The sequence below is a fragment of the Podarcis filfolensis genome (genome assembly GCF_964270895.1).
Source record: "Podarcis filfolensis genome assembly, chromosome: 10".
NCBI classification, from domain to species: Eukaryota; Metazoa; Chordata; class Lepidosauria; order Squamata; family Lacertidae; genus Podarcis; species Podarcis filfolensis.
The window spans coordinates 194,107-206,956 of record NC_139612.1 but is presented as its reverse complement, the minus strand read 5'-3'; positions in this window follow the sequence as shown (position 1 = coordinate 206,956).

The following is a 12,850-nucleotide window of genomic DNA, read 5'->3' as shown; positions in this document are numbered from 1 at the left end:
TGTAGTGCACCCACCTCACGGCACACCAATTCCACAAATTTCTACAATTTACCACAGATTATGTAGCGGGGGGACTTGTGTGAGGGAAAACGCAATGATTTAGAGTCTGTATCAGGGACTGGGCAGAGGAGGAATGGTGGAGACAGTATAGATTTACAACAGTGGTTTGTGGGAGGTCACAGCTCAGAGGCAGATGAGGGAGAAAGTTGGAAAATACTGTAACACCATTATCCAAGAGGCTGGGTTCTATAGCCTCTCACTGTTAAGATAGAAATTAATAATTATTATTATTATTATAATTAAGAAATGATGGTATGAAACTTTCCCTTGTCTTTATACATTCCTGGACAACCAGCTGGGAGCCGCTGACAGCATCATGACACTCAGGCAGGAGTTGAACAAACAAACAAGAAAAGTTTATTGAACAAAATAGGTTTATGAAACAAAGTGGGTCAGGAAATGTGTTCTTTCAGGTAGAAGTTAACTTGTTTACTCTAACTTTAAGATGTCTTGGGCTTAAACGCAATACTATAGCCACAGACTCTAGTCTGACTCTGCTGTCCATCACAGGTGCCTGCCCTTCCCCCAAGGTAAAAAGTACCAAGATGGGTAAAGTTATTGTAGCACCTAAGGAAGAAAACCCCACAAGCATTTCTTCCCCGGCCTGACGGTGAAATCATCAGCATCAAATAACGGACAATGTGTTGTCCCCTGGTGACACTCCTCAGCATCAGCCTGAAACAGCTGCTTTGTGGTCATCCCTACTTGAACTGGGGTTTCCTTTATTACATCCAGAATTTATTACATCCAGAATTTCAGCATGCATCTGCCAAAGCCAAAAGGGAGCCAGTGTTTTCTTGATTGGATCCATTCTGTTTACACAGTCAGACATTGTAGGCTACAAATGCATGGATTTTGCCTCCCCATATAGCTGGACTTGAATCACAGCCAGAAATATAGTGCCAGCAGAGATGAGTGAGAGAGAAAGGAGTGGGGGGGCGGATAGCAGTTCAGTTAAGAGGTAATAAAGATTGAAGCCTCAATAGAATGGAGAGTGGCAATTAGACTAACATGTGTCCAGGAATTCACTTGTAAATGATTGCATGGCAGTCTTGTTTAACCCACCTAGCTCCTCTGATGCACCATGGTTAAGATATATTCATGCCAAGTAGAGTCATCTTTAAAAGAATTGCAGGACTCTGAAGCAACTGAACTTAGCATTTGGCTATGGACACAGCAAGGACTTTGAAGCAAAGAACCTGCTCTGAGCTCAGAGAGAGAGAGGAGACTACTCGTAACATCTGTAAAGTGTGTGTATATAATGACGTATGTTGGAGTTGGCCTAGTAAATACAACTCTGCTGAATGGCTGTTTCGTGTGGTGAGCTTAATTGCCTGACTGAGCTTCTATGGCACCCAACATCCAACAGACCATTCTCATATGCCTATTTGTTGAGTAAAAGAGTTCACCTGAGCTGGAAGCTATGCTTACAACCTGGGACTGCAGTTTCTTTTCTGCACACTACATAGCCCGACAGAGCAAGCGTTCCTTGAAATGTGCTTTAAGTAGCTTCTCAGATAAGGCCTCCATCACAATAATTGTTTAGTACTGCGGGTCCTAAACAGTGGCCCACAAACCTCACTGCGTGTCTGTGAAGAATCCAAGGAGCAGGGACTGTGAATGGCAGATGCAGTGGCTGCTCCGAGGTCTGTCCACCAGGTGGGCAGGATGGACCAGAAGTGAAGGGTGGCAGGAGGCAATTGAAAGGAGTGGAGAGGACTAGAAGCGTGAAAGGCAGAGCAGGAAGGGAACAAATATAAACAAATAAAAGAAGCAATAAAAATACAGTTTCAAATCATCCAGCATAGCGAGTTACCATCACTACAAAATCTTCAGCTGGAACACCAGCCAGAATTCACTAAAATGCATCAATTACAGCAGAAATTCATTTTATCACACAATTAAGCTGCTAAACTGCCCATAGAGGTTTGGATAAAAAGAATCCATGGAAGGATCAAGATGTAATATCCTGCAGTGTGAAATTACTAGATTAGACCTAGAGCAAATTTTCTATTTTGGGAATCTCAAACAAAAATTCTTTTTAGAGAAAAGAATGAAGACACCCCCCAAAAAAAGAAAAAGAAAAGAAAAAAGAAATCTGTGAGTGAGTTCAGGAAGATAACACCAAGCATACAATAAAATGATGATGATGATGATGATGAATGGTGTTATCCTCTGCTCTGTCATGGAGATGTTATAAACATGCGAGCTCTGGGCCTAGTGTAGAGTGTCCTCAAGGTATGACTGGTTTGCAGGCATACAGGAATGTGTGCTCCTCTCTCCACCATCCTCTCATCCCTATTTTGGCTGTTCCACCGCTCCAGCCAGCAGCAGAGGAAGTAGATCCCTGGAGTATTGCCCAGCAAAACCAGAGTTTCTGCCAAATCAAAGCATTGTGCCTAAAGACAACCAAACTCTCTCTCTCTCACACACACGCAAACCCAACAGCAGCAGCAAAATTTGAAAAAGATAGTGTAGAAAGCTGATATCACAGCACAAATATTGCCACTGCCAGTAATATCATATTTTTGAACGGCTGTAACGCTACTCATATTTAACCTATGCTTCGTGTTATATTTCCTCTTTCCATACCGAATAGATGAAAGCATTTTTTTTATATACAAATAATACGCTACACATTGTTACCAGGATTGCCAAAATGACCATTGAGTAAAAATGACCTGGCTTGCTCCTGTGCATTTAAAACACTTTGATCTGCAGAAGGCTGCAGGTGGGGCCTTTTATGGCATGGTGCTAATTGTGATCACCTTTAGAGTAAAGTGCTGTTCCAGGGATAGCAACCCACACAAGCTCAAAAGTTAGCAACTGCCGAATAGGAATGCTGCAGAGTGATAAAAGGACTGTGGGAAGTTAGTGATGTCAGAGCTACAGCTGTGCCTTAACTTCAAGGTGACCTCCTTGTTTTTAGATCTTTGTCCTGTCCTATGCAGCCTCCTAGGGGAGTCAGCAACACCACACCTGCAGAATTACACATGGCTTCTGCCAGCATTCCATGTCTCTGGGTTGCTCTAGCCATTAGGCTCTAATGTACAGGCTAAGAGCAGTGTTAGAAACTGGAATAGAAAAGGTAGGAGCCATGTGGTTCCTGGAACCTGGGTTGTGGGTGCCAAAAAAGAATGTCTAGTCGCCATTTTTATTGTATTCATTTATTTGTTCACACTGGCTTTATTTTTGCACATGCAGGAAAATGAACCGTACAGTTCCTCACTTATTCCATGAATACTTATTATTTATTTTCCAAAACAAGACTGAGTTTCCTTTTCTCTGAATTCTTTTTAAATATAATGTTCAAGCTGTTCAGAAAACTACTATTATATGTGTGTTATGGGGCAAGTGGGGGCAGAGACAAACAAAACATTTTGAAGTTCAAATGTGTCTTTGCGGCATTCAGGCTAAAGCATCAACAATACATAGATTTTCTTTTTCTATTTTTGCCTTCAAGAACAGGGTTTGCAGAGGTTGGACTTACCAAAGAGCACTTGCCCCCAACTTGGATCTTGGCATCTAGGAATTCTCCCTTTTTATACTTATTTTTCTTTCTTGCCACCAACATGGTTAACTGATGTATTACCATCGCTCTTTCTCTAATACAAGATCTTTTAACAGACTCAAATAGTGTTACTTAATGACTCTACAGCTAAATCATATCCAGTTGGGACTTCATTTTCTCTTATTATATTAGATCAGAAGAAGCTTTTTGGGAACAAAGACCAAAATATGTCACATATCACCTTGGTTTCCTTTATATCTCCAACATAAATTGTTAGAACCCCTACAGATATTATTTGATCTTCATGGGTGTTAAATACCACCAGACAGTAAACTCATAAATGATTTCTTTCAAACTACTGCCAATAGTTTGCTGTAGAAGATTTTGCCAAATCCATTTCCATTCTGGGATATCATGCCATTAAAATATTGTACAACAGATCCTATTCTAAATGGTCAAATGCTGTTTCCACATCAAAAAAGTAAAATCCTGTATGACTGCTGCTGCTGCTCTGGTGGGTGCTGGGTAGACCGCTCCCCCTCCTGCCAACTCCATCGGGCCTAGGGGGCAGGGCCTGCACTCACCGCCACAGCTTAATAGGCCTGAGCAGCTCCTTGCAGCAAGTGACAAAAATGGTTTTAAATGTTTTAAGTGCTTTTAATTTGCTGCACCTTAAATGGTGGTTTTTAAATATAATATTGTATTATTGTATTTTTGCTTGGGGTGGGAGTTGTTTAATTTTAGTATAATTGTTTTTTGCTTTGTTTTAATGCTTTCTTTTTTGTTAAGTTATTATATAGTTTGTATTTTGCTTTTTAAGAGGAAGGGTCAGAACTGCCTGGGAGTGGGCCTCAGTCAATAGAATGGCTGGGGCAGGTTCCACAGGGGGGGATGTATTGGGAAACCCGATCTCAGTGATCACGGGCAGGAGGAGGAGTTACCCTAAGACCAGACCATGTCATTACCGAGGAGGCAGGCTTAGTTGTTGTTTGAGGACTATCCCTGCCTCCAGGTATGGTCCTGACTGGAAGGATACTGGAATCAGCAAGGGAAACCCACATGACCTGAAAGTGTTGCTGTGCAATGCCAGGTCAATGATGAATAAAACCACTGCCATCCACGACCTGATTGTGGATGGAGGATTAGACCTGGCATGTGTGACAGAGACCTGGTTGGATGAAGCAGATGGGCCTGTCCTTGCCGCTGCTTGCCCACCAGGTTTCTCTTACACACAGCAACCCAGGTCATGTGGGCGGGGAGGGGGGGTTGCAGTGATTTTAAGAAAGTCATTAGTCTGCACCAGGCGTCCTATTGGGAAGACCCAGTTCTCTGAGTGCATGTTCTGGAAGTTGGGCTATAGGGGGAGTACAGGATTCCTATTGGTGTACCGACCTCCCGGCTGCACCAAGGATTCCCTGCCCGAGCTGCTTCAGATCGTGGTGGATATGCTCCTGGAGACGCCTAGCTTGGTTGTCCTAGGGGATTTTAACATCCATGCCAACGCAACCTTACATGGGGCCACTCAGGACTTCGTGGAAAGCATGGAAACTACAACTAATCCAGAATGCGGCAGCTAGACTGGTGACTGGGAGCGGCCGCGGAGACCACATAACACCGGTCTTGAAAGACCTACATTGGCTCCCAGTACGTTTCCGAGCACAATTCAAAGTGTTGGTGCTGACCTTTAAAGCCCTAAACGGCCTCGGTCCAGTATATCTGAAGGAGCGTCTCCTCCCCCATCGCTCTGCCCGGACACTGAGGTCCAGCTCCGAGGGCCTTCTGACGGTTCCCTCACTGCGAGAGGCCAAGTTACAGGGAACCAGGCAGAAGGCCTTCTTGGTAGTGGCGCCCGCCCTGTGGAACGCCCTCCCATCAGATGTCAAAGCGATAAACATCTACCTGACATTCAGAAGACATCTGAAGGCAGCCCTGTTCAGGGAAGTTTTTAATATGTGACATTTTAGTGTATCTTTCATCTTTGTTGGAAGCCGCCCAGAGTGGCTGGGGAAACCCAGCCAGATGGGCGGGGTACAAATAATAAATTATTATTATTATTGTCAGAGCTACCCTAGGTCCCAGCTCACAAAGGGCCAACGCTGCTTCGTTGTTAAGTATAAAAGTCTTTATTGAAGTTCAGGAGGAGGAGAAAGCGGAGGGAACTGGAGGGGAATATATGCTCTGTGCAAATGGCTGTGAACTCGTGCTTGTTTGTGAATCTATCAACAAGCTGAAAAGGATTTACTCCATGACTTTATACTTTCCTTAATGGTAAATATTAAGTAGGGTAGACAAATTGCAACATTGAGCTATTGTAGTTCCCATGCCAATATTGTGTTGTTTAGTCGTGTACGACTCTTCGTGACCCCATGGATCAGAGCACGCCAGGCACTCCTGTCTTTCACCATTTAAAATTCCTTCTTGCTCCCTGTCAGTGGAGGCTTGTCCTTAAGGGGGACTGGGGCACTGCTCCACCAAGCTCAATTGTTTCTTGGCTGTCCTCCAACAGCCTGCTTCTTTCTTACATCCTCTCTAGGGTTGGCATGAGCAGTGAGCTCTTTCCTCCTCAGTCTCAGGGCTGCCTTTGCAGAACTCAACGAGGGGGAAGGGGCATTCCCCACATGTCCAGGGGAGGAGAGGGGCAGGGAAGCTTGAGTGTGCCAGGTCAGACGTGACCCGGAGGCGGAGCTGCTGCTGTGACTGGGAGTGAGGTGCACTGCGGCCACCCACCCTCCTGTTCTCTTCCCCAGGACAGGCCTAACCTAAGGACAGAGCTGTGGCCAGCAGAAGCACAGCAGCTTAGGTCAGCTCCTTTTCACGTGGAGCCAGGCACCAATGAGGGAGCCTGCTGTGGGGGCACCTGTTTGTGCCCCCTGCCACAAATTTGTGCCCCCACGACTTCCAGAGGCGGCGTCAACGGCAATGGCGGTCTCCTTCTGAGTAGGAGGGGGAAGCTCCGCAGAAAGTGGGTCTGTCCGCTACGGCGAAGCGGAGACCCGGCTGAAAATCGCAGGCAGAAGGAGCCTGCGAGCGTGGGACTCGGCGGGCACCATTAGCGCCCCCCGATTCAGCGAGGGAGCCCCGTAAGGGGTTCCGGAGCGTAGCGGGAGTGGCGCGGTGCTATGAGTCGACTGCTGCTTCTGCGGGGTGAAGCCGCGTAGCTGTTGCCGGAGAGCGCTGACCTTTTTCCTGTGAAAATTTGGCTGCTAAACGACTATCCGTGAGTAGGTGATTTTAAAAGAACTGGATTTGAAGAGAAAAAATCTGAGAATTTGGCACTGAAGCGGGAAGGTGTAAACAGGAAGTCCGCCTTTCCGCTTTGTAACAGATCAAAGCAAAGACGTTTCTACACTAGTACTTCAAAGTGGAGACTTAAGAACTTTAAATTCAAGCATTAAAACGAAAGAATTCCCCCCCCCCCCCAGATCAGGAGAGGGGGGAAAGCAAGGAAAGTGACTTTATTTCTTCTGGGAAAATTAAACAAAAAAAGCTGTCTTTTGAAATCCCTGGGAACGGACTGCCAGGTGTATGAACTGCTACATTTGGACTTGCACTACTTATGAACATTGCTACATTTAAGATTTAATTCTGCAAGGTGATACATTTCAGAGTCTTCTTTGGATTGGAAACTGTTGCTTGTTTATATTGGAGGGGACATGGAAATTTAGGAAAGTACTTTGTTAATGTGAACTTTATGGCTGCTACAGTGTCCCCCTAGAGGACTATTAAAGAGTGCATCTAGCTGGGGGAATTTTCCATTGCTGACATTGGGGAATTTCCACAGTAAGGCCAGACCGTGGGACCGACCTTGACTGAAAGATAAAAGGGGATGACTGAACAAAGAGCAACAAGATCCAAGGGCAGAGTGCAACAGTCTAGTACAGTCTCCCAGCAACGTAGAGCATCTGTGCCCGGCCTTCCTGTGACTCAGGAGGAAGATTCGGGGCAAACCGAGATAAAAGGAATGGCCTCAGAAGGGGAATTTACATCTGTACTGAATAAAATTTATGAGAAATTGGAAGGCCTAAGCAAACAGGTCTCAGACCAATCAACTAAAATTGAAGGGAACACAGCCAGTATTAATTCAAACACAAAAGCCATTGAAAAACTGCTGGAGGAATCTGCGTCTACTAGAAAAATAGCTGAGGAAGCAAAAGAAAAAGTTGTGGCTGTGGAGGAAGAAATTAAACCTATGCGTAAACAGATTGGGGATCATCAGGCTTTATTGTCTATGATCGAATTGAAAGAAAAACAGACAAACCTGAGGATCAGAGCCGTGCCGGAACTTGAAAAGGACAATTTGAGTGACTATCTTACACAGGAATTTGTGAAATTTTGGAATTTGGAGCTGGAAAAAGATTTCAAGATAGTGAGCGCTTTTAGACTTGGAAGAGGGGGGAGGAAAAACAGGGTGAGAGACTGTTTGGTGACCCTCCGTTCGAAAGAAGAGAGGGATAAAATATTGAGTGCACACTTTCAGAAGACCCTAGAGATCAACGACTCCAGAGTTGAGATTTTCAAGGATATACCGAAATATCTTTTGGATTTGAGAACCAATTACGGAGACTTGGTGGCCCTACTGAGAAGGAACTGCATAGCCTTTAGATGGGAATTCCCCCAGGGACTGTCTTTTACCTTTAAAGGGAAAAAGTTTAGAATCAGATCAGTGGAAGACAAGGAAAGATTTTTGAGAGATTTCGAAGAAGACTTACAAAAAGAAGCGACAGAAGTGCCAAGAGACCAGAGACCAGGAGTTTTAGACATAGCACCACCACCTTTGGGACCTGACAAATCAAAAAGAAAGATACCACCGCAAGAACTGGACGAGCTTTTGGGAGCAGCTGGAGGAAATTAAAATAAACACATCATGTCTCTGCAATTATTAAGCTGGAATATTCACGGTTTTAACTCCCCGGAGAAGAGGAGGAAAGTATTTCATATATTGAAAAAGGAACAATTGGACTTAATTTGTTTACAGGAAACCCATGTGGTAAGGCTCCATAGAAAAGTCCTTATTAACAAAAGATTGGGCCAAGAATTTATCTCATCGGACAAAGTCAAAAAGAGAGGAGTTGTTATCTATGCTAAAGAAAGCCTATCACCGAAATTTGTTTTTAAAGATGAACAAGGAAGATTTGTTGCAATCGAGATTCAATCACAAGGTGAAAAATATTTGATCGTAGGAGTGTATGCACCAAACGAGGGGAAGTCTGAATTTTTAAAGAAATTGCATGAGACATTGTTGGACTATTTGGACTATAACATCATTATGAATGGGGTGGTATCTACAAACATGGATAAGTCGCAGAGACAGGTGGTAACTAAAGATGGCAGATTACCAAAAACCTTTTTTGAATTGGCTGACAATATGGACTTGATTGACATTTGGAGAACTAAGAACCCCCTTGGAAGAGAGGGAACATTCTTCTCTGAAGCCAACATGACCTGGACAAGAATTGACCAAATATGGATAACTAGAGGACTGGCACCTAAGACACGAAAAGTGGAAATTTGCCCAAAAACTTGCTCCGACCATAATGCAGTGAAGATGGAGATGAAACTAACGCCAATCGGTTCCTACAGATGGAGGATGAATGACACCCTGTTCAGAGACCAGGAGGTGATTAAGAAGGCCCAAAAAACTTTGAGAGATTACTTTGAGATAAATCTGAACACTACGGTTGAAAAAAGGACAATCTGGGACGCAGGCAAAGCGGTTATGAGAGGGTTTTTGATCCAACAGAATGTAATAAAGAAGAGAACCCAAAATGAGAAAAAAGATAAAATTTTGGAAAAAATAAAAGAAGGAGAGAAGAAATTAAGAGCGAAACCAAAATCGCAAGAGATTCTGAGAGAAATTAAGTTATATCAAGTACAGTATATGAAAATGATAAACCAGGAGGTGGAATGGAAAATTAAGCAGATGAGACAAAAGTCATTTGAATCGGCTAACAAATGTGGGAAACTGCTAGCATGGCAGATGAAGAAAAGACAGAAATTAAATACTATTACAAATTTGGAGGTAAATGGAAAGATCATACAGAATCCATTGGAAATTAGAAACTGTTTCCAGAGATATTTTAAACAACTATATACACAAGGGCCACAGAAAGAGGATGAGTTAGACCAATTCCTGAGGAAAAATGGACTACAAAAAATCTCCCAAGAAAAAAAGACAATGTTGAGTGATAAAATTACAGAACAGGAAGTGGAGGGTGCCATTCAGAATATGCAGTTGGGTAAATCTCCAGGACCAGACGGTTTAACCTCCAAATATTATAGAGTTTTGAAAGACTGGTTAATTCGGCCACTAAAGGAGGTCTGCAATGAGATCTTAGAGGGGAAAAAGGCGCCGGAGTCGTGGCAGGAAGCCTATATTACACTTATACCGAAAACTGAGTCTGAAAAGACGCAACTTAAGAACTACCGCCCCATATCCCTGCTTAATGTGGATTACAAAATATTTGCTGATATTTTGGCTAATAGGTTAAAAAAAGTATTATTGGAAGAGATCCACAAGGACCAAGCTGGCTTTCTCCCGGGCAGACACTTGTCGGACAATACGAGGAACATAATTAACATTTTGGAGAAGCTGCAAGTGAACATAAATACCAAAGCAGTTTTAATTTTTATAGATGCAGAGAAAGCCTTTGACAACATTTCTTGGTGTTTTATGAAGAAAAATCTTCAGGGGATGGGGGTGGGCCAAGGGTTTGAGAATGGTATAAGTGCAATTTACTCAGAACAAAAGGCTAAACTAATTTTTAACAATGTGGTGACAGAGGAATTTAAGATAGAGAAAGGTACACGACAAGGCTGCCCAATCTCCCCATTGCTCTTTATTTCAGTCCTGGAGGTATTATTGAACATGATTAGAAGGGACCGTTTGATTAAAGGTATTCAGGTCGGAGCCAAGCAATACAAATTGAAAGCATTTGCAGATGACCTAGTTTTAACATTACAGGAGCCAGAATCTAGTTCGAAAAGGGTTTTGGAATTGATTCAAGAATTTGGTCAGGTGGCTGGTTTTAAGTTGAATAAGTCAAAAACTAAAGTTCTTGAGAAAAACTTAACACCGATTGAGAAAGAAAGGTTTCAGAAGGAGACAGGCCTAACAATAGTAAAGAAAGTTAAATATTTGGGGGTTAACATGACTGCTAAGAATTTAAACTTATTTAAAGATAACTATGAGAAATGTTGGTTAGAAGTGAAGAAAGATTTAGAGATATGGTCAAACCTAAAGCTTTCCTTGTTGGGCAGAATTGCGGCTATTAAGATGAATGTATTGCCAAAGATGTTATTTTTGTTTCAATCTCTGCAAATTTTGGACAAAATGGACTGTTTCAAGAAGTGGCAGAGAGATATTTCTAGATTTGTCTGGCAGGGCAAGAAGCCCAGAATAAAATTTAAAATACTAACTGACGCTAAAGAAAGAGGTGGATTTGCCCTGCCAGACCTGAAACTTTATTATGAATCGGCCGCATTTTGTTGGCTGAAAGAATGGCTGCTTCTTGAGAACACAGACATTTTGGACTTAGAAGGTTTCAATAACGTTTTTGGGTGGCATGCATATTTGTGGTACGACAAGGTTAAAGCTCATAAAGCATTCAAAAACCATATTGTCAGGAAAGCACTGTTTAATGTTTGGCTAAGATATAAAGACTTACTGGAGAATAAAACCCCAAGGTGGTTGTCACCAATCGAAGCAAAGGCACTGAAAAAGTCCAATATGGAGGCCAAATGGCCGAAATATTGGGAAATATTGGAACAAGAAGGAGATAAATTGAAATTGCAGAGTTTTGAGAAATTAAAAGACAAGGTGCGAGATTGGCTGCATTATTTTCAAATAAGAGAGGCCTATAATTTGGACAAAAAAATAGGTTTCCAGGTGGAAAAATCAAAATTGGAAACTGAATTGTTAGAACCCAAAACTAAAACACTTTCAAGAATGTATAACTTGCTGCTAAAATGGAACACGCAGGATGAAACAGTTAAATCTGCTATGATTAAATGGGCACAAGATGTTGGTCATAACATCATGTTTGCTGACTGGGAACAGTTGTGGACCACAGGTATGAAATTTACGGCATGTAATGCCCTAAGAGAGAATATTATGAAAATGATATACAGGTGGTACATGACACCAGTCAAGCTTGCAAAAATCTATCATTTGCCCGATAATAAATGTTGGAAGTGTAAAGAAAATGAAGGAACATTCTTTCACCTTTGGTGGACGTGCCCAAAGATTAAGGCTTTCTGGGAGATGATTTATAACGAAATGAAAAAAGTATTTAAATATACATTCCTTAAGAAGCCAGAGGCCTTTCTCTTGGGCATGGTCGGCCAATTGGTGCCAAAGAAGGACAGAACTTTCTTTATGTATGTGTCAGAGACTGCCTCTAGGTCCCGGCTCACAAAGGACCAACGCTAGCCGGTAGAACGGAATAAAGTCTTTATTGAAGTATAATTTCCATTTCCACATCTTAGCGTGCGTCTCTACGTCTATTCCCTAGATCGGCGAAGTCCCATCTGAATCTCCGCCTCCTGTACACCAGTTCAAGACCCTAGCCTTGCTCCACCTTTTGCGTCTCTCCTTTCGCCTCTGGGTCCTACCACCCCCCGGGGTTCCTTCCTTCCTGGATGCCTCGGATGCGGACCCTTCGGATTCCTCCCCCTCCCTTCGGCGGGCTTTAGGACCTGGCTCCCTTTCCGGGCTGCTCATTGCGCCTCCCTCTGGTACATTTGAACTTGGCGCGCGCGCGCTGTCTCCGACCCTCCTCTCTACCGTTTCCTCGCTCTCTGACGCAGGCGTGGCTGCTGCCGGAGAGCTGCCTGTCGCTGGTGCCTGGAACTCCTCCCCCCTGCTGCTCTCTGGTGGAGTAGCTGGTCCGGATTTCCAGCTGCTGCTCTCTGAATCCCCTCTGGTCCCTTCTTCCTGGGGTGCCCCTCTTGGTAACCCCCCAGCTCTGCCCACGGGAGCCCCTTTCTGTGAATCCTCCGATTCGCTGGACAGACTTAGAGATCTCGGACGGCTATCATCGCTAACCTCTCCTTCCGATTCCTCGCCATCCGTTCCCTCTGCTCCTGAACCCCTGACATCCATCCCCCCCTCGAAGCCCCCCCTTCCCCCTCCCCTCCTTCCGGTGTGGGTTCTGGGTGCTCCGTCGTGGCAGGGGTGAGTGCCGGATACAGTTCTTCCCTCGTGTCGTACATCACATCGGGCAGGTCTGGCTCGTCCTCCGTGCGCTCGTCGACGTCGATCTCCTCTGCTTCCATCTCCCT